The sequence below is a fragment of the Bombina bombina genome, chromosome 4 (assembly GCF_027579735.1).
Source record: "Bombina bombina isolate aBomBom1 chromosome 4, aBomBom1.pri, whole genome shotgun sequence".
Classification (NCBI taxonomy): Eukaryota; Metazoa; Chordata; class Amphibia; order Anura; family Bombinatoridae; genus Bombina; species Bombina bombina.
Window position 1 is genome coordinate 210562517 of NC_069502.1, and position 24440 is coordinate 210586956.

At 39.8% G+C, this 24440-nt stretch overlaps 1 pseudogene; it reads left to right on the plus strand.

The window, feature by feature from the left end:
* The first annotated feature begins 970 nt into the window (after positions 1-970).
* LOC128657141 (alpha-1,4-N-acetylglucosaminyltransferase-like) lies at positions 971-20726 on the plus strand (annotated as a pseudogene).
* The last annotated feature ends 3714 nt before the right edge of the window (positions 20727-24440 follow it).

Sequence of the window (24440 nt, forward strand, 5' to 3'; positions counted from 1 at the left end):
AGCCCCTCGCAATCAATCTATTGACCATATGGTTACTTTCCTCCACAAAATATGTAAATAATCAAATTACCCCATTGTTCCACCATTTGCCCAAAGTCCATAAAAGCCTGAAAAATGTAAAGGGATGACCGATTGTCTCAGGCATAGGCTCCCTTTTGGAGCCCCTGTCTGAGTTGCTGGATGCCCTATTGCAGCCTATTGTAGGGTCCTTATATTGCCATATTAAGGACACAATGCATGTGTTGCAATTGATGGAAAATCTGATATGGACTGTTCTGAATATAGCTGGTTGACCATACACATTGTGTTTTTATACTCAAGCATCCCACATGATTTGGGAACTATTGCAATTAAGTACTTCTTGAAGTCTTATTATGACATGGAAAGTAAGGCAATAGAATTCATATTAAGGGTTACTAACTTTTTACTCCAACACAATTGTTTCCTGTTTGAAGGGGTTTACTATCTGCAAAAACAGGGTATAGCCATGGGGCCAAAATTTGCCCCCTCATATGCCAATATTTTTATGGGCTAGCTGGAAAGAACCTTTATCTATGCGGATACTAACCCCTTCAAAAGCTATATTCATCTATATAAATGCTTTATAGATGATTTGCTTATTGTGTGGTCATCTAGTGAAATTGATGTAGGAAATTTTGTTAACTTTTTGAATAGGTGTGATAATGGAGTAAGTTTTACGTCTGAATGGAATAAACAGATTATTAACGTCTTGGATGTAATTCTTGAAGGGAACACCAATACAGGAATGATTACTACAAGGCTGTATAGAAAACCCATATCAGGTAACACTCTATTGCACAACAAAAGTTCACATCCCAGACATGTATTCAAAGGAATTGCTAGAGGGCAATTATTGTGTACTAGAATAATCTGCAGTACTGACAAAGATTTTGTGGAGGAAAGTAACCATATGGTCAATAGATTGATTGCGAGGGGGTGCCAACCAGAGATGGTGCGGAATGTGGCTAAGGAAGTGGCTGGAACCAGCAGACATGATGCATTGGTTCCAAAAGGTAAAAACATTGGAGATGGTAGAACCATTACACAGTACTCTTTGGAGTACTATGAGATTTGTGCCATATTAAAGAAGTATTTTCCCCTGCTATACAGTGATAAAGACCTAAAGGTTGTTGCCACAAAGGGGTTTAAATTCGTCAGGAACTGGTAAGTGGAATTCAATTTGCATATTTCACAAGGAAATTGTTTTTTTGTATCACAAACTCTTAGATGCACACTATGGTTCAAGTGTTCCCTCTGGAGAGAGCTAGTGAGTATTATTAATTCCTTATTAAGTGGGAGAGAGGAAAATTGTATTTGATAACCTGCAACAGTACTTGAATAATACTCTCCTTGAAGGAAAAACAATATGATTGCCTGTACACAGATTAGCTGAGATTTGCAAGTCGCTTATTTAGTAATGTAACAGCCGGTACAAAGGTGCTCTGAGATTCACAAGTCAGAGATATAATAATACAGTCTCAGGGTTAATCAATTCTCAGCAGGACCTCTGAGTAACACTTAATTGCAACAGATTGACACAAGAGGTTAACTTGTAACAGCAGGGATAAGGTTACTGTAGAGTAAAATGAAGAAAGAAGATTACTTACTCTGTGGTGGTTTGCTCAGCTGCTGGTTGATTCACTTCCAGAGCGGTTAGTGATTTTCAAAGCCAAAGTGGGAGGAGTTTTACTCCGATTTCAGTTCTGTCTCCACAGGTACAAACACAAGCAAAATAGAATGTACAGTTGATGCGGATCTCTGAGGAAGAGGAATTAAATGAGGAATTTGCTTATGAAGAGGTTATACCTTTACAGTGTGATCCGGAGCTGTAAGGAAGAAATTAGATTTGGTGCAGCAACAGTCGTGACCGGTCTTATTGTCTGTAAGTAAAGTTGTTCCTTGATGCTGCAGCAGGATATTTCTTGTAAAAGAGGATCTTTCACTCTTGGTGAGAGCTTGTTATTTCTTTGTTACAAATATGGTGTATAGGAATACAAATAGGTAGCTTAGGTAGGGTTATCAGCAATCAGCTAGACATACACAAAATACTAAGCACTGAATACTGGGAGTTCAGCCTACTTAAAGGGATTGTGGGCAGGGTCAGGTGATAAAGACTTAAAGATACAGATCAAATACCAGATCGTTACATGTCCCCCCCCCCCTCAAGCAAGCTGTTCCACAGCTTGAGGCTTCGGGCGATCTGAGTTTCGTCTATGAAACAGAGAAACAACTCTTGGGGCATTGAGGTTAGAGGCTGGTTCCCAAGTATTCTCATCAGAGGGTATCCCTTCCAGTGGACCAAATACTGTAACACGCCCCCTCTTAGACGAGAGTCAAGGAGAGGATGGACTTCATAGGTGTCTGGATCCATAACGGGCGGTGGAGGTGGAAGAACTGAGCAGGAGGATCAGGGAGAAATGTGGGGCTTCAAAAGGGAGACATGAAAAGTTGGATGAATCTTCATGGTAGGAGGTAGCTCCAAAGTAACAGCATTCTTGTTTACAACTGTTCGAACAGGAAAAGGTCCAATATAACTTTTTTGCAAGTTTCTTACTAGGAATTTGCAGTCGTAGGTTTTTTTGTAGAAAGCCATACGTTGTCGCCTACTGCATAAGTTGGCGTGGCCCTCCTTCTTAGATCATAGTGATGTTTTTGAGTTAATTGGGCCTTGAGGATATTATCTTTGATGAATTGGAAGTTTTCTGATAATGAGTTTCCCAAGTCTTCCACAGGAGGTGAATTCTGACTGAAGGAAGGAACGAAGTTAAATTTGGGATGATAACCATAAGTCGCATAGAACAGTGTTAATTTTGTGGCAGAGTTGGTGAGGTTGTTGAAGGTGAATTCTGCCATAGAAAAAAACTTGGCCCAGTCATTTTGTTGGTAGGAACAGAAACATCTCAGATATTCCTCTAACCACTGGTTTAATCTTTCTGATTGACCATTGGTCTGTGGATGGAAAGAGGTGGTGAAATGGTGATCTATTTGAACTAATTCGCAAAGACTGGTCCAGAAATGTGAAGTGAACTGGGTCCCCTATCGGTGATAACGATGGGGGGGGGGGGTATACCATGTAATTTGACAATATTGTCAAGAAATAATATAGCTGTTTCCGCAGAGGTTGGTAATTTGTGATACGGTAAGAAGTGTGCCATCTTTGTAAATGTGTCAATTACAACAAGTATGCTGTTTAAGGTTAAGGAGGTGGGAAGTTCTACAATGAAGTCCACACAGATTTGTTGCCAAGGTTTATCTGCTACAGTCAGAGGCATCAAGAAACCATATGGTGGTTTTCTTTCATTTTTTTGCAGTAACACAGGTGATACAGGTCTTTACATATTCTTCTATAGTTTTTCTCATAACTGGCCACCAGAAATTCCTGGATAGAAGCTCTATAGTACGTTGTATTCCTGGATGTCCACACAGAGGTGTATCGTGATGATTTTTTATAATTAACTGACGGAGTTTTGTTGGAATAAAAAATTTTCCTTCATGATGATATATGCAATTTATTTTGGTTAAAAGAGAATGGGGAAGGTCTTGATCATCTTAGGAATACCATTGAATATCATCCATTATGTGAGTTGTTGAACTGACGAAACGTTCACTTGGAATGATAGAGGTGGTTATCGGTTGGGGAGTGGGTTTGTTTGGCTGTCTAGACAAAGCGTCAGCTTTTCCATTTTTATTAGCTGGTCTATACATAATCGGGAAGTCAAATCTAGAGAAATACAAGCTCCAGCGGACCTGTCTTGCTGACAATGATTTATTTGTTTGTAAATATTGCAAGTTTTTATGGTCTGTAAAAATTATGAATGTTGTTTCGTGCCTTCTAGTAAGTGTCTCCAATGTTCCAAGGATCTGTTGATAGCCAAGAGTTCATTTTCCCAATTGGGTAATTGAGTTCTGCTGGGCTCATTATCTTAGAGAAGAAAGAAACAGGATGTAATCTTTCAGAGAAGGATTTCCTCTGGGAAAGTACAGCGCCAATATCATAGTCAGAAGAATCAACTTCAAAGATGTACTGATGGTTCATGTTAGGGAATCTTAGAATGGGAGCAGTTGTGAAACTTCCTTTAGGAAGTTAAAAGCTGAAATGGCTTGGGGTGTCCAAACGTAAGGATTGGTGGCAGAGGTTAATTGTGTGAGAGGTTTTGCTATAGCTGAGAAATCTTTATCAACTTTCTGTAATATTTAGATAAACCCAGGAATCATTGAAGTTCTTTTCTGTTCCTGGGAAGGGGCCAATCCTTGACCGTTTCAACTTGTTCTGTGTGCATATGTATGCCTTCGGGCGTTATGGTGTATCCGAGAAAAGAGATGTTATTGCAATGGAACAAACATTTCTCTGGTTTTGCATATAACTTGTGGATCCTCAATCTGGGTAAGATCCATCTGACATGTTTAACGTGTTCTTCATAAGTTTTGGAGTATATCAGAATATCGTCCAGATAGACTACCATGCATACATCCAGTAAATCTCTAAATACATCGTTGATGAAGTGCTGGAATGTAGCTGGGGCATTACATAAGCCAAAAGACATAACCAGGTACTCAAATAACCCATACCTTGTCCTAAAGGCTGTCAGCCACTCATCCCCCTTGCAAATTCGTACCAGGTTGTAATCTCCCCTGAGATCAAGTTTGGTGTATATTGTAGCTTCGGAGAGACGTTCAATCAGCTCTGGGATGAGGGGTAATGGGTACCTGTTCTTAATGGTCCATTTGTTGAGTTCACGATAATTGATGATGGGGCATAGCATGTTCTCTTTATTTGTAACAAAAAACATTCCAGCTCCAGTGGGTGAAGTAGAGGGTCTGATAAACCCCTTACGTAAATTATCATCCAGGTAGTTTTTTAAATGATCTAATTCTGGCTGACTTAACGGGTATAAGTGCCCATAAAGAATGGTGGCACCGGGTTGCAACTGTATCAGGCAGTCATATGGTCAATGGGGTGGAAAATTGTCAGCTTATTTCTTACTGAAAACGTCGGAAAATTCTGTGCATTTAATAGGGAGAGATTGATCCCCTGTAAGTGTTTGGAGAATAATAGTATTAGGTACACAAGTTTTCTTACAATAAAGAGAATCAAAAGATACTTCAGAGCTTACCCAATCGATGGTTGGTTGATGAGTTTGAAGCCAATTAATACCTAATAGAGATGTCCTGAATAGTTCGCCGGCGAATAGTTCCCGGCGAACATAGCTTGTTCGCGTTTGCCGCAGCGGGTGAACATATACGATGTTCGGTCCACCCCCATCATCATTGAGTGAACTTTGACCCTGTACCTCACAGTCAGCAGACACATTCCAGCCAATCAGCAGCAGACCCTCCCTCCCAGACCCTCCCACCTCCTGGACAGCATCCATTTTAGATTCATTCGGAAGCTGCATTCTTAGTGAGAGGAGGGACAGTGTAGCTGCTGCTGATTTAATAGGGAAATTGATAGCTAGGTTAGTGTATTCAGTGTCCACTACAGTCCTGAAGGACTCATCTCATCTCTGCTCTAAGGACAGCACCCCAAAAAGCCCTTTTTAGGGCTAGAACATCAGTCTGCTTTTTTTTTTTTCCTGTGTAATCTAATTGCAGTTGCCTGTCTGCCAGCGTGTGTGTGTTTCAGGGCCTGCCAGGGCACAGTGTCACACCAGTGCAACTCATATCTGGTGTAACAGTAGTGTACATTTAAAAAAAAAAACTAGAAATTTGACTGTGAAATAATAGCAGTCAGTTTACTTCTCACGTGTGCATTTCAGGGCCTGCCAGGGCACAGTGTCACACCAGTGCAACTCATATCTGGTGTAACAGTAGTGTACATTAAAAAAAAAACTAGAAATTTGACTGTGAAATAATAGCAGTCAGTTTCCTTCACACGTGTGCATTTCAGGGCCTGCCAGGGCACAGTGTCACACCAGTGCAACTCATATGTGGTGTAACAGTAGTGTACATTAAAAAAAAAAACTAGAAATTTGACTGTGAAATAATAGCAGTCAGTTTCCTTCACGCGTGTGCATTTCAGGACCTGCCAGGGCACAGTGTTACACCAGTGCAACTCATATCTAGTGTAACAGTAGTGTACATTAAAAAAAAAACTAGAAATTTGACTGTGAAATAATAGCAGTCAGTTTCCTTCAAACGTGTGCGTTTGAGGGCCTGCCAGGGCACAGTGTCACACCAGTGCAACTCATATCTGGTGTAACAGTAGTGTACATTTAAAAAAAAAAAAAATTTTTTTGACTGTAATAGATTGAATAGCAGTTAGTTGTCTGCAAGCGTGTGTGTCAGGCCTACAGCGTCTACTCTGCCAACTTCTGCCAGTGCACAGTGCCACTCATATCTGTTGTCACAGTAGCTTGCACGCATAGTACCACTAATCGAAAAAAAAATTACAGGCAGAGGCAGGCCACCCCGCAGGGGCCGTCGTGGTCATGGTGCTGTGATTCCCTTTGGCCCTAGAATAATGCCCAGTGTTCAGAGGCCACGCACCCTGAACTCGAAAAGTTCTGAGGATGACATAGTTGACTGGCTAACACAGGACACCCAATCTTCTACAGCTTTCGCTCGGAACCTTGACGCACCATCCTCCTCCAGCTTAGCTTCGGGCACCTCTCAAGTTACCACTCACCCGCCTGCCGCCACCACCAACACTAGCACCACAGCCGCTTCACTTGATCTGTCAGAGGAGTTATTTACACATCAGTTGGAAGAAATGAGTGATGCGCAACCATTATTGCCAGAGGATGTAGATAACAGGGATATGTCTCAGTTAGGCAGCATTACACACATGGACGTACGGTGTGATGATGATGATGTTGTACCCGCTGCTGCTTTCTTTGCTGAGTTGTCAGATACAAGTGAAGCAGTTGATGATGACGATGCGTCTGTGGATGTCACGTGGGTGCCCGTTAGAAGAGAAGGGGGAAAGTTCAGATGGGGAGACAGAGAGAAGGAGGAGACGAGTTGGAAGCAGGGGGAGGTTGTCGCAAGGAGCTAGTGGCACAGTCAGACAGCATGCATTGGCACCTGGGGTCAGCCAGAGAGCACGCCAATCAACGCATGCTGTTGCCACCACCAGAATGCCGTCATTGCAGAGCTCAGCAGTGTGGCATTTTTTTTGTGTGTCTGCCTCTGACAACAGCGATGCCATTTGCAACCTGTGCCAAAAGAAACTGAGTCGTGGGAAGTCCAACACCCACCTAGGTACAACTGCTTTGCGAAGGCACATGATCGCACATCACAAACGCCTATGGGATCAACACATGAGTACAAGCAGCACACAAACTCAAAGCCGCCATCCTCCTCCTGGTCCAGCATCTTCATCCACGTCAACCACTGCTGTCCTCCTTGCCCCCTCTCAACCATCCGCCACTCCGTCTCTCGCCTTGAGCAGTTCCTGCTCATCTGCCCACAGTCAGGTGTCTGTCAAGGACATGTTTGAGCGTAAGAAGCCAATGTCACAAAGTCACCCCCTTGCCCGGCATCTGACAGCTGGCTTGTCTAAACTCTTAGCCCACCAGCTTTTACCATACAAGCTGGTGGAGTCTGAGGCGTTCAAAAAATTTGTAGCTATTGGGACACCGCAGTGGAAGGTACCCGGCCGAAATTTCTTTGCACAAAAGGCAATCCCCAACCTGTACTCGATTGTGCAAAAGGAAGTAATGGCATGTCTGGAACACAGTGTTGGGGCAAGGGTCCATCTGACCACTGATACCTGGTCTGCAAAGCATGGTCAGGGCAGGTATATCACCTACACTGCACATTGGGTAAACCTGCTGAAGGCTGCCAAGCATGGAATGCGTGGCTCTGCAGAGGAGTTGGTAACACCGCCACGACTTGCAGGCAGGCCTGCTGCCACCTCCTCTACTCCTCCTACTACATCCTCTTCCATAACCTCCTCGGCTGAGTCCTCTTCTGCTGCTGCATCTTGCTCCACATCAACGGCACCCCCCCAGCTCCCCAGGTACTATTCCACATCCCGGATACGGCAGTGTCACGCTGTCTTGGGGTTGACTTGCCTGAAAGCAGAGAGTCTCACTGGACCAGCACTCCTGTCCACCCTGAACGCACAGGTGGATCAGTGGCTGACTCCGCACCAACTGGAGATCGGCAAAGTGGTTTGTGACAACGGAAGAAATTTGTTGGCGGCATTGAATTTGGGCAAGTTGACACATGTGCTGTGCATGGCACATGTGTGTAATCTGATCGTACAACGCTTTGTGCATAAGTACCCAGGCTTACAGGATGTTCTGAAGCAGGCCAGGAAGGTGTGTGGCCATTTCAGACGTTCCTACACGGCCATGGCACACTTTTCAGATATCCAGCGGCGAAACAATATGCCAGTGAGGCGCTTGATTTGCGACAGCCCGACACGTTGGAATTCAACACTCCTAATGTTCGACCACCTGCTCCAACAAGAAAAAGCCGTTAACGACTATTTGTATGACCGGGGTGCTAGGACAGTCTCTGCCACGTTACTGGACGCTCATGCACAATGCCTGTAGGCTCATGCGTCCTTTTGAGGAGGTGACAAACCCAGTCAGTCGCACCGAAGGCACCATCAGTGACATCATACCATTTTTTTCTTCCTGGAGCATGCCCTGCGAAGACTGCTGGATCAGACCGTAGATGAGCGTGAAGAGGAAGAGTTGTGGTCACCATCACCACCAGAAACAGCCTTATCAGCATCATTTGCTGGACCTGCGGCAACGCTGGAAGAGGATTGTGAGGAAGAGGAGTCAGAGGAGGAATGTGGCTTTGAGGAGGAGGAGGAAGACCAACCACAACAGGCATCCCAGGGTGCTCGTTGTCACCTATCTGGTACCCGTGGTGTTGTACGTGGCTGGGGGGAAGAACATACCTTCAGCAGTTCCAAAATAAATTAAAAAGTATGCTTTACACAGTGTATAAAGGTGATGTCACAGCACAACGGGAATCTAACAAGGGAAGAGGTGAAAGTAATTCTCCTCCTCCCATGACCAAGCCGGCAAGGACAGGACTCTTTACAGACGTGTTGTTGATGGAGGACATGCGGAGCTTTTTAAGTCCTATGCATCGCCACAGCCCTTCGGGGTCCACCCTCAGAGAATGACTCGACCGACAGGTAGCAGACTACCTCGCCTTAACTGCAGATATCGATACTCTGAGGAGTGATGAACTCCTTGACTACTGGGTGTGCAGGCTTGACCTGTGGCCGGAGCTATCCCAATTTGCGATAGAACTTCTGGCCTGCCCCGCTTCAAGTGTCCTGTCAGAAAGGACCTTCAGTGCAGCAGGAGGTATTGTCACTGAGAAGAGAAGTCGCCTAGGTCAAAAAAGTCTAGATTACCTCACCTTTATTAAGATGAATGAGCGATGGATCCCGAAGGGACTGACAGTGGGCGATACATTTGACTAAAAAAGGCCTGATGAGATGAGCTGCCTTGGGCTAAAAATGGACCACACGCTGCTGTATTTGATCTCTGAATGCTGGATGACTTGCGTGACTTATCCGCCACCAACTAGGGTTCAAGCCGCAATGTTTTAGGGCACTTTCTGCCTGGGAAACAAACATCAATTTTTGCAACAATACCTCATTTTTTAGGCATGTGTACATGCCTAATTGTTTTTTGCACTGTGCCTTCAAAAACCAAACCAAAAAAAGGCACATAACAGGGATTAAACTGATAGGAATAGTACTACTTAACACACCACTCCTATCTGGTGACACATTAGATTGCACGCGCAGTGCCCCAAATTTGAAGTAGGAGGACTGACCAAGCATCTTTTTCCATCTCCCGGTTCCTAAAATCAATGCCATATACACGTCCCCTGATAGGGGACGTAACAGGGATTAAACTGATAAGAATAGAACTACTTAACACACCACTCCTATATGGTGGCACATTGGATTGCACGCGCAGTGCCCCAAATTTAAAGTAGGAGGACCGACCAAGCATCTTTTTCATCTCCCGGTTCCTAAAATCGATGCCATATACACGTCCACTGATAGGGGACGTAACAGGGATTAAACTGATAATAATAGTATTACTTAACACACCACTCCTATCTGGTGGCACATTAGATTGCACGCGCAGTGCCCCAAATTTGAAGTAGGAGGACCGAACAAGCATCTTTTTCCATCTCCCGGTTCCTAAAATCGATGCCATATACACGTCCCCTGATAGGGGACGTAACAGGGATTAAACTGATAGGAATAGTACTACTTAACACACCTTATAATAATGCAGAGATAGGCAACGCAGAGAGAGGAGTCTGAAGAAGAGGAGTCAGAGGAGGAAGGTGGCTTTGAGGAGGTGGAAAACCAAACATAGCAGGCATCCCAGGGGGCTTGTTGTCACCTTTCGGGGACCCTTGGTGTTGTACGTGGCTGGGTGGAGGAAGAGACCTTCAATGACATCAGTGAGGACAAGGAACGGGACATGGCTAGATTGGTATCCAACCTTGTGCAAATGGGGAGTTTGCGGTTGTGCAAATGGACTGTTTGCGGTTGTTTGCGGTGCGTTAAACGGGGAGTTTGGTCTTTCACTGTGAAGCGGGCGTAACCCTTATACTACCTGATCGATACAACATCATACCTGATATTTTAAAGCACGTTATTTCAAACAATTTAGGAATGTTAGGTGATTTATGCCCTTTATGAATTAAAACCAGACTCTGCATCAACTATATAATTTTCCATGGGAGTTTTGCCATGAATCCCCCTCCGGCATGCCACAGTCCAGGTGTTAGTCCCCTTGAAACAACTTTTCCATCACTATTGTGGCCAGAAAGAGTCCCTGTGGATTTTAAAATTCGCCTGCCTATTGAAGTCTATGGCGGTTCACCCGGTTTGCCCGTTCGCGAACATTTGCGAGAATTCCCGTTCGCCGTTCGCGAATGGAAAATTTTATGTTCGCGACATCTCTAAATTACCTAATATCACTGGAAAATGTGGAGAGGGTAAAACATCAAAAGTTAAGTATTCAGTGTGACCTGATACTGTGGAAACCTGTAATGGTACAGTGCGATGTGTAATAGGCTCAGTACTAATAAGGGAGCCATCAATAACCCAAACAGAGACAGGTGTATCTTTTAACACTAAAGGTATTTTATTATTCTTTACAATAGTTGCATTAAGAAAGTTTCCGTAGGCCCCAGAATCAACTATTGCATCAGTTCTCACTCGTTTGTGGTCCCACTGTAAGATGAGAGAGAGCTTACAATATGATACATGGTTAGTCAATACTTGAGATGAGTAAATGGTGGTGAACTTACATTTCTTGTTCTTCAGAAGTACGGGACAGTCTGAGACTCCGTGGGCAGGACTAGCACAGTACATGCACAGGTTCCTATTCCTTCTGCACATCCTCTCTTCTGTGGTAAGAGGGCCTCTCATAACCCCAATTTCCATGGGAACGCTATGGAGAGTAAGTCTTGGACTTACTGAAGGTTGGTTGAAGGAGTAGTTTTTTACATGGCTGTCTGGATAACTATGCTCAGAACGTCGTTCTCTTAACCTGCGATCAATCTGTGTAGAAAGTCTCATTAAAGCCTCTAATGTTTTAGGAAGCTCAATTCAGGCAAGCTCATCTTTGACTGAATCTGCTAACCCAGGGTGAAACTGGTTGCGCAAAGATACCTCACTCCATAATGAGTCAGTTGCATATAACTTAAACTCAGTTATATACTCCTCGACCGCTCTTTTGCCTTGTTTAAGACTTCTCATACTAGCCTCCGCTGTAAGTTGTATGTCTTTATCAAGATATAACTCATCCATAGTAGAGATGAAATCGTCAAGGGAGCCAAGGATAGGGTCTTCGGTTTCGCAGTAATTTTTAGCCCAGATTCTTGGTTCACCACGCAGAAATGAGATAATCGTCAAAACTTTTATTCTTTCTGTGGGGTAAGTTCTAGGTTTCAAATTAAACAGTAATTGACATGCATTCCTGAACTGTCTGTATGCCTTCCTATTCCCAGCAAAGGTTTCTGGCAAGGTGACCTGTGGTTCAGGTGTGTCTGTAAATTGAGGGCTTTTAGTAGCAATAGAGCCTTTAATGATATCTTTCAGGGATTGGTTTTCCACCTGTAAATCCCTAACTGATTGTGCAATTTGATCTACTTTTTGTGATAGATTAAAAACTATTTGTGGGAGATCTGCTGGTTCCATATTGGGCTTAGTATTATGTCAGGAACTGGTAAGTGGAACTCAATTTGCAGATTTCACAAGGAAATAGTTTTTTTGTATGACAAACTCTTAGAAGCACACTATGGTTCAAGTGTTCCCTCTGGAGAGAGCTAGTGAGTATTATTAATTCCTTATTAAGTGGGAGAGAGGAAAAGGGTATTTGATAACCTGCAACAGTACTTGAATAATACTCTCCTTGAAGGAAAAACAATATTGGCTAGATTTAGAGTTTTGTCGGTAAAGACCCACGTAGCTAATGCAGCTTTTTTCCTACCGCTGCTTCCAAACAACGCTGGTATTTAGAGTTGTCTGAAGGGCTGCGTTAGGCTCCAAAAAGAGAGCGTTGAGCCGAATTTAATGCCACTTCAACCCTCAATACCAGCGTTGCTTGTGGTAGCGGTAAGCTGGCAAAACGTGCTCGTGCACAATTCCCTCATAGGAAACAATGGGGCAGTTTGGGCTAAAAAAAACCTAACACCTGCAAAAAAGTAGCGTTAAGCTCCCAACGCAGCCCCATTGTTTCCTATGGGGAAACACTTTCTAAGTCTGCACCTAACACCCTAACATGAACCCCCAGTCTAAACACCCCTAACCTTACACTTAACCCCTAATCTGCTGACCCCGCTATTGCAGACACCTGCATTACACAATTAACCCCTAATCTGCCGCTCCGGAAACCGCCGCCACCTACATTATCCCTATGAACCCCTATTCTTCTGCCCCCAACATCTCCGACACCTACATAATATTTATTAACCCCTAATCTGCCCCCCCCAACGTCACCGCCACCTTACTTCAAGTATTAACCACTAATCTGCCGACCGGACCTCGCCGCTACTATAATAAATGTATTAACCCCTAAAGCTAAGTCTAACCCTAACCCTAACACCCCCCTAAGTATATATATATAATTTTAATCTAACAAAATAAATTAACTCTTATTAACTAAAGTATTCCTATTTAAAACTAAATACTTACCTGTAAAATAAACCCTAATATAGCTACAATATATAATGAATAATTATATTGTAGCTATTTTAGGATTTATATTTATTTTACAGGCAACTTTGTATTTTTTTTAACTAGGTACAATAGCTATTAAATAGTTATTAACTATTTAATAACTACCTAGTTAAAATAATTACAAAATTACCTGTAAAATAAATCCTAACCTAAGTTACAATTAAACCTAACACTACGCTATCATTAAATTAATTAAATAAATTAGCTACCAATACCTACAAATAAATACAATTTAATAAACTAAACTAAATTACAAAAATACAAACACTAAATTACAGAAAATACAAAAATATTACAAGAATTTTAAACTAATTACACCTAATCTAAGCCCCCAAATAAAATTAAAAAAAAATAATATTAAAATTCCCTACCCTATTCTACATTGCAAAGTAATCAGCTCTTTTACCAGCCCTTAAAAGGGCTTTTTACGGGGCATGCCCCAAAGTAATCAGCTCTTTTGCCTGTAAAAAAACATACAACCCCCCCAACATTAAAACCACCCACATACCCCTATTCTAACCCACCCAAACCCCCTTAAATAAACCTAACACTACCCCCCTGAAGATCTCCCTACCTTGAGTGGTCTTCACCCAGCCAGACCAAAGTCTTCATCCGATGGGGCAGAAGAGGACATCCAGACCGGCAGAAGTCTACATCCTATCCGGGCAGAAGAGGACATCCGGACCGGCAGACATCTTCATCCAAGAGGAATCTTCTATCTTCATCCATGCGGAGTGGAGCCATCTTCTTCCCAGCCGACGTGGATCCATCCTCTTCAACCGACGCCTACTCGCCGAATGAAGGTTCCTTTAAATGACGTCATCCAAGATGGCGTCCCTCGAATTCTGATTGGCTGATAGGATTAAGGGCTGGTAAAAGAGCTGATTACTTTGTAATGTAGAATAGGGTAGGGACTTTTATTATTTTGTTTTTTTTTATTTTATTAGGGGTCTTAGATTAGGTGTTATTAGTTTAAAATTCTTGTAATATTTTTGTATTTTCTGTAATTTTTTTTTTTTTTTTTGTAATTTAGTTTAGTTTATTTAATTGTATTTAATTGTAGGTATTGGTAGCTAATTTATTTAATTAATTTAATGATAGTGTATGTGATGAACCAAGGTTATCCAACTCTGCACCAGTCACTTATTTGGCACAGAAAGGGTTTTCAGCCCCCTTTTCTGTCACCTATAGGTCACAATGTAGCCAAACCAGGCAAGCTTGTGATTCAGTTTAGTGGGTGCAAGAGTTAATTCGCACTCCCTTAATCTGTACTAGACGTAAGAGAAATGCCCAACACTCCCTTTTCAATGCCACCCACAATAATCCTATAGCTCAAATGCTGCCACCACTTAAAATTTATTAAAGGGAAAATCTTAAGGAAAACCCCAGACGTTACACATTAACTCTAGAAATACAATTTAGCAGAAAATAACCTAAATTATACAGTTCTAATATTCCAGTCTCTTTCAGTAACGTGGTTCAATTATTAGACAAAGGCCAAACTTAATAAAGGAATTATTTATTATGCCAAAAATATTATGCACAATGCATTATTAATAAAAAGTTGTTACAAATAAAATTACACACGCAAACAGTATTTTAAAATAAAAAGGAGAAAAACAGAATTGAATACTTTCCTAGTCTTCAAGATATGCGCCAGGGGCTGGCATGAAAATAATGGCTCCTTACTTCTGTACAGCAGCTCCCCTTGTAAGAACGACAATCTTATTGTTAAAAAATAAGATTCTTAAACCCTACTTTTCAGAGATCAGGTTGCTTAACCACACCCTCCTGGGCGGGCTAAGAAACCCCCCTGTCTTTACAACCTTCAATAGACTAATTTCTTGCCTGCATTTATACAATCCATTATCATTCCTGCTAGGTAAGAAATTTCTATATTTACATATTTATAACCTTTTAGTTTCATTTGGAGAATCGGTTTGATATCAAATATGCCATAGGTTGTCATATTTACCTTCCTTTAGGTTATAACAGTTTTAACCCACATATGTACATAATATACCAATGTCCTGTCAGTGACCTGGTCAGTTTTTGTAATGAAGGGCCTGTTTTGCATCAGGCATTCTATTGACAGCTTAAGCCATAAACTTTATCCTGTGTATCTCTGGGATGAAGAGCTCGAGGGGTTTTATGACTCAGTGCCTACACAATAACGTTTAGTGGGCTAATCAGGGGGCTTCTGGCACTTCAAAGAAAATACAAATACAAACACAATTCTTCTTGAAAACAAATAACTGTTTTGAGTGCAAGCTACACAAAGTTAACTCCTTAGCAGCTGAATCCTGAGATATTTGTGAGAGTGTAGTGTTAGGTTTAATTGTAACTTAGGTTAGGATTTATTTTACAGGTAATTTTGTAATTATTTTAACTAGGTAGCTATTAAATAGTTAATAACTATTTAATAGCTATTGTACCTATTTAAAATAAATACAAAGTTGCCTGTAAAATAAATATAAATCCTAAAATAGCTATAATATAATTATTCGTTATATTGTAGCCATATTAGGGTTTATTTTACAGGTTTACTATTTAGTTTTAAATAGGAATACTTTAGTTAATAATAGTTAATTTATTTAGTTAGATTAAAATTATATTTAATTTAGGGGGTTGTTAGGGTTAGGGTTAGACTTAGCTTTAGGGGTTAATACATTTATTATAGTAGTAGCGAGGTCCGGTCGGCAGATTAGGGTTTAATACTTGAAGTTAGGAGGCGGCGACATTGGGGGGGTGGGGGCAGATTAGGGGTTAATAAATATTATGTAGGTGTCGGCGATGTTAGGAGCAGCAGATTAGGGGTTCATAGGGATAATGTAGGTGGCGGCGATGTGCGGTCGGCAGATTAGGGGTTAAAAATATTTATTATAGTGGCGGTGATGGAGGGGGACCTCGGTTTAGGAGTACATAGGTAGTTTATGGGTGTTAGTGTACTTTAGAGCACTGTAGTTAAGAGCTATATATATCGGTGTTAGCCCATAAAGCTCTTAACTACAGCCTTTCCATGGGTGTTAGGAGTATTGTCGGTAGAGGTGTAACGCTCACTTCAGCCAAGACTCTAAATACCGGCGTTAGGAAGATCCCATTGAAAAGATAGGATACGCAATTGGTGTAAGGGGATCTGCAGTATGGAAAAGTCGCAGCTTGAAAGTGAGCAGTACACCATTACCTGGCCGACTCTAAATACCAGCGGGCAGCCAAAAGCAGCGTTAGGACCCCTTAACGCTGCTTTTGATGGCTAACACAGAACTCTAAATCTAGGCATATGATTGCCTGTACACAGATTAGCTGAGATTTGCAAGTCTCTTATTTAGTAATGTAACAGTCGGTACACAGGTGATCTGAGATTCACAAGTCACAGATATAATAATACAGTCTCTGGGTTAATCAATTCTCAGCAGGACCTCTGAGTAATACTTAATAGAAACAGATTGACACAAGAGGTTAACTTGTAACAGCAGGGATAAGGTTAGTGTAGAGTAAAATGAAGGAAGAAGATTACTCACTCTGTAGTGGTTTGCTCAGCTGCTAGTTGATTCACTTCCCGAGCGGTTAGTGATTTTCAAAGCCAAAGTGGGAGGAGTTTTACTCCGGTTTAAGTTCAGTCTCCACAGGTACAAACACAAGCAAAATAGAATGTACAGTTGATGCAGATCTCTGAGGAAGAGAAATCAAATGAGGAATTTGCTTATGAAGAGGTTATACCTTTACAGTGAGATCCAGAGCTGTAAGGAAGAAATTAGCTTTGGTGCAGCAGCAGTCGTGACCGGTCTTATTGTCTGTAAGTAAAGTTGTTCCTTGATGCTGCAGCAGGAGATTTCTTGTAAAAGAGGATCTTTAACTCTTGGTGAGAGCTTGTAATTTCTTTGTTCCAAATATGGTGTATAGGAATACAAGTGTGTAGCTTAGGTAGGGTTATCAGCAATCAGCTAGACATACACAAAATACTAAGCACTGAATACTGGGAGTTCAGCCTACTTAAAGGGATTGTGGGCAGGGTCAGGTGATAAAGACTTAAAGATACAGATCCAATACCATATCATTACAAAATGTGTGTACTCAAAAAATTTGACTCTTGGTAATATTCTATCCCCCACCCAATTACCACATATACAACAACCAATCACTTGGCTTAGTGTTCAGGGGACATACAAATGTGGAGGGGGAAGATGGAAGTCATGTGATTATATCGTTGAGGGAAAGGAATTTTACTCATGTGTCACAAACCAACTATTTAAAACTAAAGGATGTGTTAAATGCTCAACCACTTATGTTGTGTATCTTATTGAGTGTATCCAACACCACTGTCAATACGTGGGTATGACTAGCAGGGATATACGAACCAGAATACATGAACATTTGGGTTATATAATAAACAAGAAACCCTGCTCGTCCTTGTCAAGACACTTCACTGAGGTACACGAAGGGGATTTGAGATCCTTTAAGTGGAGGGCCATCGAAACCATCAGGAGACCCCCAGGGGAGGTGACAAAGACAGGCTTCTAGCAAAACAAGAAGCATTCTGGATTTTTAAACTCAGGACTCAGGTGCCTGAGGGTTTTAATTGAGACTGAGTATAATATATATGTCAGGTCTAATCATATTCATGTGGAGATGCTCCCCCTTCCCATTCCTAACATATTTCCCTTCTAAAGATATGTATAAAAAGATATGTACATATGGACATGTATATGTTTATGTTCATTATCCCATACTCCTTATATAATATCCTACCCCTAAGTGTCGTGGTTGTGCTTGTCCCATATACACTGTTACCCTTTGCATATTCTGTCTACACGTAAGTGTGTTAACCGTCTCTGGCTGGTGCCCACGCTGTTTATACTTTGGTTTAAACTGCCACATTTACATGTATGTGACTCCCAGCCTTAGTTCTAACTAGCTCTGTCATTTGATTATACAATAGAATTTTTATTCTACAAGTGGATATCTGCACTTTCTTTTGTTGCTACATTTCATCATGTCTTTCTGATTCCCACCATCTACTTATTCTAATATGTTTCTTCTTCTCTTATATGAATTGAAGTCAGGAACTCAGGCTAACAAGCAACTTGAGGGGCTTGCGAGCAGAATAACTCAATTCACTTTTTCTAATATCTGGGATATTTTATGGGTGCTCAGGGGATTATTTTCCTTAGGGTTGGTGTAGTATGAATAAGGTCTTTTACGCACAGTGAGGAATGCCCAATATTCTAAGAGCCATAGAGTACTCCCATATGCCAACTGTGGTACCCCAAGAAAACAAGAACTGCAGACTTTCTCACTAGTTTAAGTTAATTTAATGTAACTATGAATGTTTATGAAACATTCCCTTTAAGTACTTATGACTATATTCACTGTCAGTCTTCCTTTTTCAAATGTTCTAAGGCAGACAGATTATTTCAAAGATATTTGCTTTATAAGTAACTGTTTAATTGTGTTATTGGCTTGTCTTACATAAACATAAAGTTATGTGTGGTTTGATGATATCTGTGTATAAATATTTTAATTTTACTTGTTAGTATTAATCTTTACAACTACACCATTAGATTATTAAAATCATCATATAATTACACAGACATACTTGTATATGTTTAGTAAGTGTTATGATGGCATGTATCAGTTATTTTATCAAAATGTTTTTGGAAATTGGAATTGTGCTATTACTTTCTGTAAATAAAGTGAAAAAGAGGAGGGTTCTGTGTGAGATCAAGTACTAATTTGTTAGAGGGTAGCAATTATGATTACTGTAGCAATGGTGGCTGAGGGGGAAAAATACATTTATACAGAGATAAAATTGGTACCTTACCTCTATAACATAAACATGGAGTAATTCTAAGGAATGAGCACAAGTGGAAATGTCATATTAATGGCTTTATTTTGCTGCCCTCATTGTAAACCAGTCCCTAGTGTTGTTGCACTCAGCAAGTGCCCCCTGGTGCCCTACCAGCTCATACTAAATTCTATAAAAAAGAAAGCATTACATAAATATTGACTAAAAGATCACCTGCACATATTCTAAATTGTATGTATTGTTACAATCTCACTACATCTAAAATATACATTAACATCGTAGTAATGGTATGAAATTTCATTTAAATGTTTTTCCTTCTTTTTTTGCTTTATGTAAATTATCTATAATTGTAGGTTGATCCTTTATCGGAACGCTATTGGAGTCATGTCAGCGCAGATGGTTGCAGATTGGCACTAATTAATTAATAACACAGATATCGTCTCAATTCAACCAGTTTCAGTTACAAAATTCTGTCCTCTGCTTATTCTAGTAATGGAGCTCTTGGCTTTTCTCAACATCATGAATTTATCTGGAAATGCATGGAAGACTTTGTCCGTAACTATAAGGGAGATGTTTGGGGACAGCAAGGACCCTTATTATTAACAAGAATTCTGGCACAATTCTGTTCTCAGCATAATTTTAAGGCTTTTGAGGATCTCATGTGTGGAAATATCACTTTTTTAAATCCTGTGAGATTTTACAAACTACAACCACCAGTTTGAGGGATGTTCTTTCAGAAATGGAAAACATTTCCAGATTTTAATTATTCATATGGTTCACATTTTTGGAACTACATGAATCATGTAAATGTTAAACATTTTGTGATTCCTGGCAGTGACACATTAGCTGAATATCTTTACAAGCAATACTGTCCGAACACTTATAGAAGCCTTAAAAAACTAAATTCTTGCTATTCACCTGCTTGAAATTGACAGTTACTGTGAGTGTGTACTGTTTTTAGACATTCTCTAAGACACAACTTTTAAATACATTTTTTTATTGCACCTGTTAATTCCAAACGTACACTTTTTTTTAACATTAAATTTTGGTCAAAGATGTATGACATTTAAAAAAATGAAAAAGTAGCTGTTAATCAGCTTGAAAAAGCAAATGCATGTAAATGGCTATGGGCCAGGTTACACTATAAATAAGGTTGCCGGCACAAATGTATAAACATACATCTATAAACATCACTCTACTAGATTAAAGGTCACTATACTCACAAATTAGGGTGAGATAAGAAGGTTTTAGGCATACTTAGACATAGACAAACAATGTACAGTATATTGTAAGGATTATTTTATTAAGAAGGAAGAGTTAATAGATTTATCTTAAGAGACATAGTTAAAAGAATATAGTTATAAGATTTTGATACACGGTTCAAAAGAGCCTAATGTTTTGCTGTTATTTTTTGGGGGGTTTTGTGTCCACAATGATTAACGATGTCACACTCACTTCTATAAAGCATAAATATGACTCCTCAAGACTAAAGGTCACTATACGCATAAATTAGCATGAGATGCGGATATACGGCGACACAGATTTTAATGTTTTTTTTTTGTTATTTTTTTTTGCTCTTTCTCTCTTTACCTCAGTGGAAGCAAAGTGTCATTTCTTCAGTGTTGTCACATGAAAAGATATAATAAAATATTTACTTTCATTCATCAAAATTTATTAAGCAGCAGTTTTGATTAAAAACTTACCTTTGTTTTTTTTCACAGCCAGAGAAGCTTCCCCACACGGAGATCCTCTCTTCACACATCATCAATGACTAATCCATCTTCCTCCAATCAAGGCTTTCGCCCAGAGTAGTCACTGACTGAGGCCATGCCCTGATTGGAGGAAGCTGGATTAGTCATTGATGACGTTTGAAGAGAGGATCTGCGGGTGGGGGAAGCTGCTCTGGCTGTGAAAAAACAAAGGTAAGTTTTTATCAAAATGGCTGCTTTCTAAACTTTGATGAATAAAAGTGCCCCTGTTTTTAATAGTATTTTTAAAAAAACGGGCTTTCGTTCATCAAAGTTTGGAAAAAGCCCCTATTATCCTATAGGGAAGGTGGGAAGAAGGCTATATAACCTTGACCTCCTGGTGTATACCCAGATGCAACAGGAGGTAGTGCCTAATGCCAAATATTGCAATTTATATAGAAGTAAGAGGGAAAGCAAGCATTATATTGGCACACTTGTAGGTTATATTACCAGGGAAGATGAATGGTAAAGTGTGGTATATATATCGGATATTCAACCATAAGTTTATAAATTATAACCTTTATTATTAATTATATTGTAAAAAAAAAAATTGTGCACCATGCCACCATTAAAAACATGTGTTCGTGTAATATTTTTGTTAGTGATTATTAAAAGCACAAAAAAAAAAATACAAAAAAAAATTAGACACTGATAATCCTCCAACAGTGGCAACAAATGCCTAGCAATTAAAGTTGAGCACTTAAAGTACCTGTGTGGGAAATACTGTTTATATATATCGGTATATAAGTTCAATACAAATGGATTTTAAGGTGAGCAATTTCCTAATATCATTATTTAACAGTGTGGAGGTGATAGAGAAAGTATCTCACCCCAGATAGTAGTATATTGAATATATAGGGAAATAAACTGATCACCTATTCAACACCATATAATGTGTAAGGTACTCCAAAAGCATTAAACTGTGTAACAATAATTTTGGTAAGGCTATTCCACAGTGTACAAATAGGTACTGTGGTACCACTTAAATAAATAAGAAGTTGGTATATGTGGATAAACCCCTCTATATTAGCCATGATCCGTACACTGAAATAGTTATATATCTGGTTAAACTTGCCAGCAACAGTTTATATATGCTCGTGTCTAGGTACACTGATATATTCCACAGATTCCCCACCAACGGCTAACATAATAAATGTTCAAGTATTTAAAGTATTCTATACAAATACCCCAAAGTGGGAATTAGCTAGCTTTCACAATTAAATATATCCTATGATTATCAGCTAAGCTAGTGGTAACCCCACATATTCAAATTGATTATGTAAAAAGTTCGCCATAGGAATTCAACAAGTGTCTATAATTTTAAACAAAATATCAGGAGGAGAAGCAATGCGAACGCCTGACGCGCGTTTCGCATCTGCTTTGTCAAAGGCAACCCGCAACTTTACCCGGGCTTCCTTAAAAAGGCCACACAGCCAATCAGATCAGTTCCTAATCTCTCAGCCAATCGCATTATCTCTTCCGCGATAGGCTTGGTGTGGAGGGTGTGTAGTATTGTAGCCAATCAGAGGTATGTGAGTTCTGTGACTTGTGTACACACGCTTGTCATGTAAGATATTTTGTAAACAGAGCAGCCTACTTATATCGAGTGTCTTCCAAGATATCGTTTGCATCTTAAATGCTGCAATAAGAAATGGCCTTATTAAATGTTATTTTAAGATCGAAAAGTCAATTTTTGTAGTCATTTGTATGTTACAATACACATATGAGTCATCACTTGTTATATATCGATGTACACTTGTAAAAACATCTAGGATCTGATTTTTCTTGTAATCGCTTAAGTGTATAAGTCATATTATTCAGACATTCATTTTAGATACGTATAACTTTTTATAGACACACTATGCAATTTACAAAGAATTAAGGTCAGAAAATATCTTAGATCCCTATATTATATATTATCTCTAGACATGTTAGGTTTACAATCATGTATCAGTGATATAGAAGCGAAAGGCACGCTCCTGATAATATGATGTTTCAATTCTTCCATATTCTACAATATATTAGTATTGCGGTTTTCATGATGAGGGAAATTACTCCTCTAGTAGATTATCAGAGTTTGTTTTCTCATTTAGAAAGGCGGTAAACTGTGATCCTTAATTAAAGCAGTATCAGTATATGTCAAGTTCACAAACGGGATGTATGGATATGACTTGTGTAAGGTATGGTCCCATGTTGAACCAAACATTTATTATATATGGCAGGACAAAAATATACATGTAAGGGGGACACCTATATGGGATATTATTTCTATAATCCATGATTCCCTGCAGATTGCAATGAATTGTATATATGGAAAAACAAAATTTGGGTAGTTTATTCTATGTCAGATATATATACCCGTGGCAAACTCCATGTCAGTAGGGAGATCTATTTTATTCACGTTATAATTTATAATCATGTATATGATAGTATGACGATCAAAGTGTGAGCCACCAACTCCTATAAATATCTTGAATATTATTAATTTTTTATATTTTATGATGTTATCATTTTTTATTGTTTGTTTTTTTTGTTCTGTTATTATCTCTTATTATTTGTAATATATCCATAGCAGTAATTAATGAAGTTAGTTCTTGTATACCCAAATAGTCCATAGTTTGTAGCTTTAGAGGTCAAATTCGTTATATGTTTACATGAATATTAGATAAGGTTGATAGATGTAAGGGGATTCATTTCTTTATATATTTGTTTCTTGTCCCTTGTTTGATTGATACATCTGCACTTGCATTTATCAGGATGTTGTTCATTCATCTCCTATATGTTTATGATTGGCTCAGGAAGGTACTGTAGGTAATCAATTCATTCATACCTTGGGGGGTACATACATTGCAGCCTAAATATCCATTTAGTTTCTGCTCTGAGTAGGGCATTTTCAATGTTGCCCCCTCTTATGCCAAGTGATATTTTCTGTAGTATCCAACACTTTAGGTCAGGTTTGCAGTCATGTTTCTCTAGGAAGTGCCTAACTACTGTTGTTAGTTTCTTATCTCTCTCCAGATCTTTCCTAATGCATTTTTGATTCCACAAATATGTTCTCCCAATCGTTTTCAGAACTCTCTCGTGGACATCCCTACATATCTCTTTTTGCATTTGCACTCAATACAATATATTATATCCCTGCTTTTGCAGTTAAAGAAATCTGTTATATATATTGTTTCTGTAGGGAAGACGTCAATCTGTTGTACATTTCTCATGTAGGGACAAAATATACATGTGCCACAGGCATGTGTGCCTGTAATCTTATCCTTCCTTCGATTGATGTGTTTCACGAAGTGGCTTCTCGTTATTTTATCTCTTATGGTGGGTGCTCTTTTCCAGGTTGTTGCAATTGTGTCACCCAGGTGTTTTGAGAGATCTTCATCTGTTCTAAGAATGTGGGCATGTCTATTTAGGATTTCTTTTTTCTCCTTATGCGCCTCATTGAAAGTACCAATGAAGCGTATTCTGTTGTCCGTATTGGTTCTCATTTTTTGTTTTAACAGATCCAATCTGTCAGTATGTAGTGCCCTGTGATATGCTTTCTTAAGGGTCCTGTTTGGGTACCCTCTGATTTTCAGTCTTCTTTTCATCTCCCTTGCTTGTTTCTTAAAGGTGAGTTTATCAGAACAGTTACGTCTTAATCTGAGGAATTCTCCAAAGGGAATTGCCATCTTTGTGG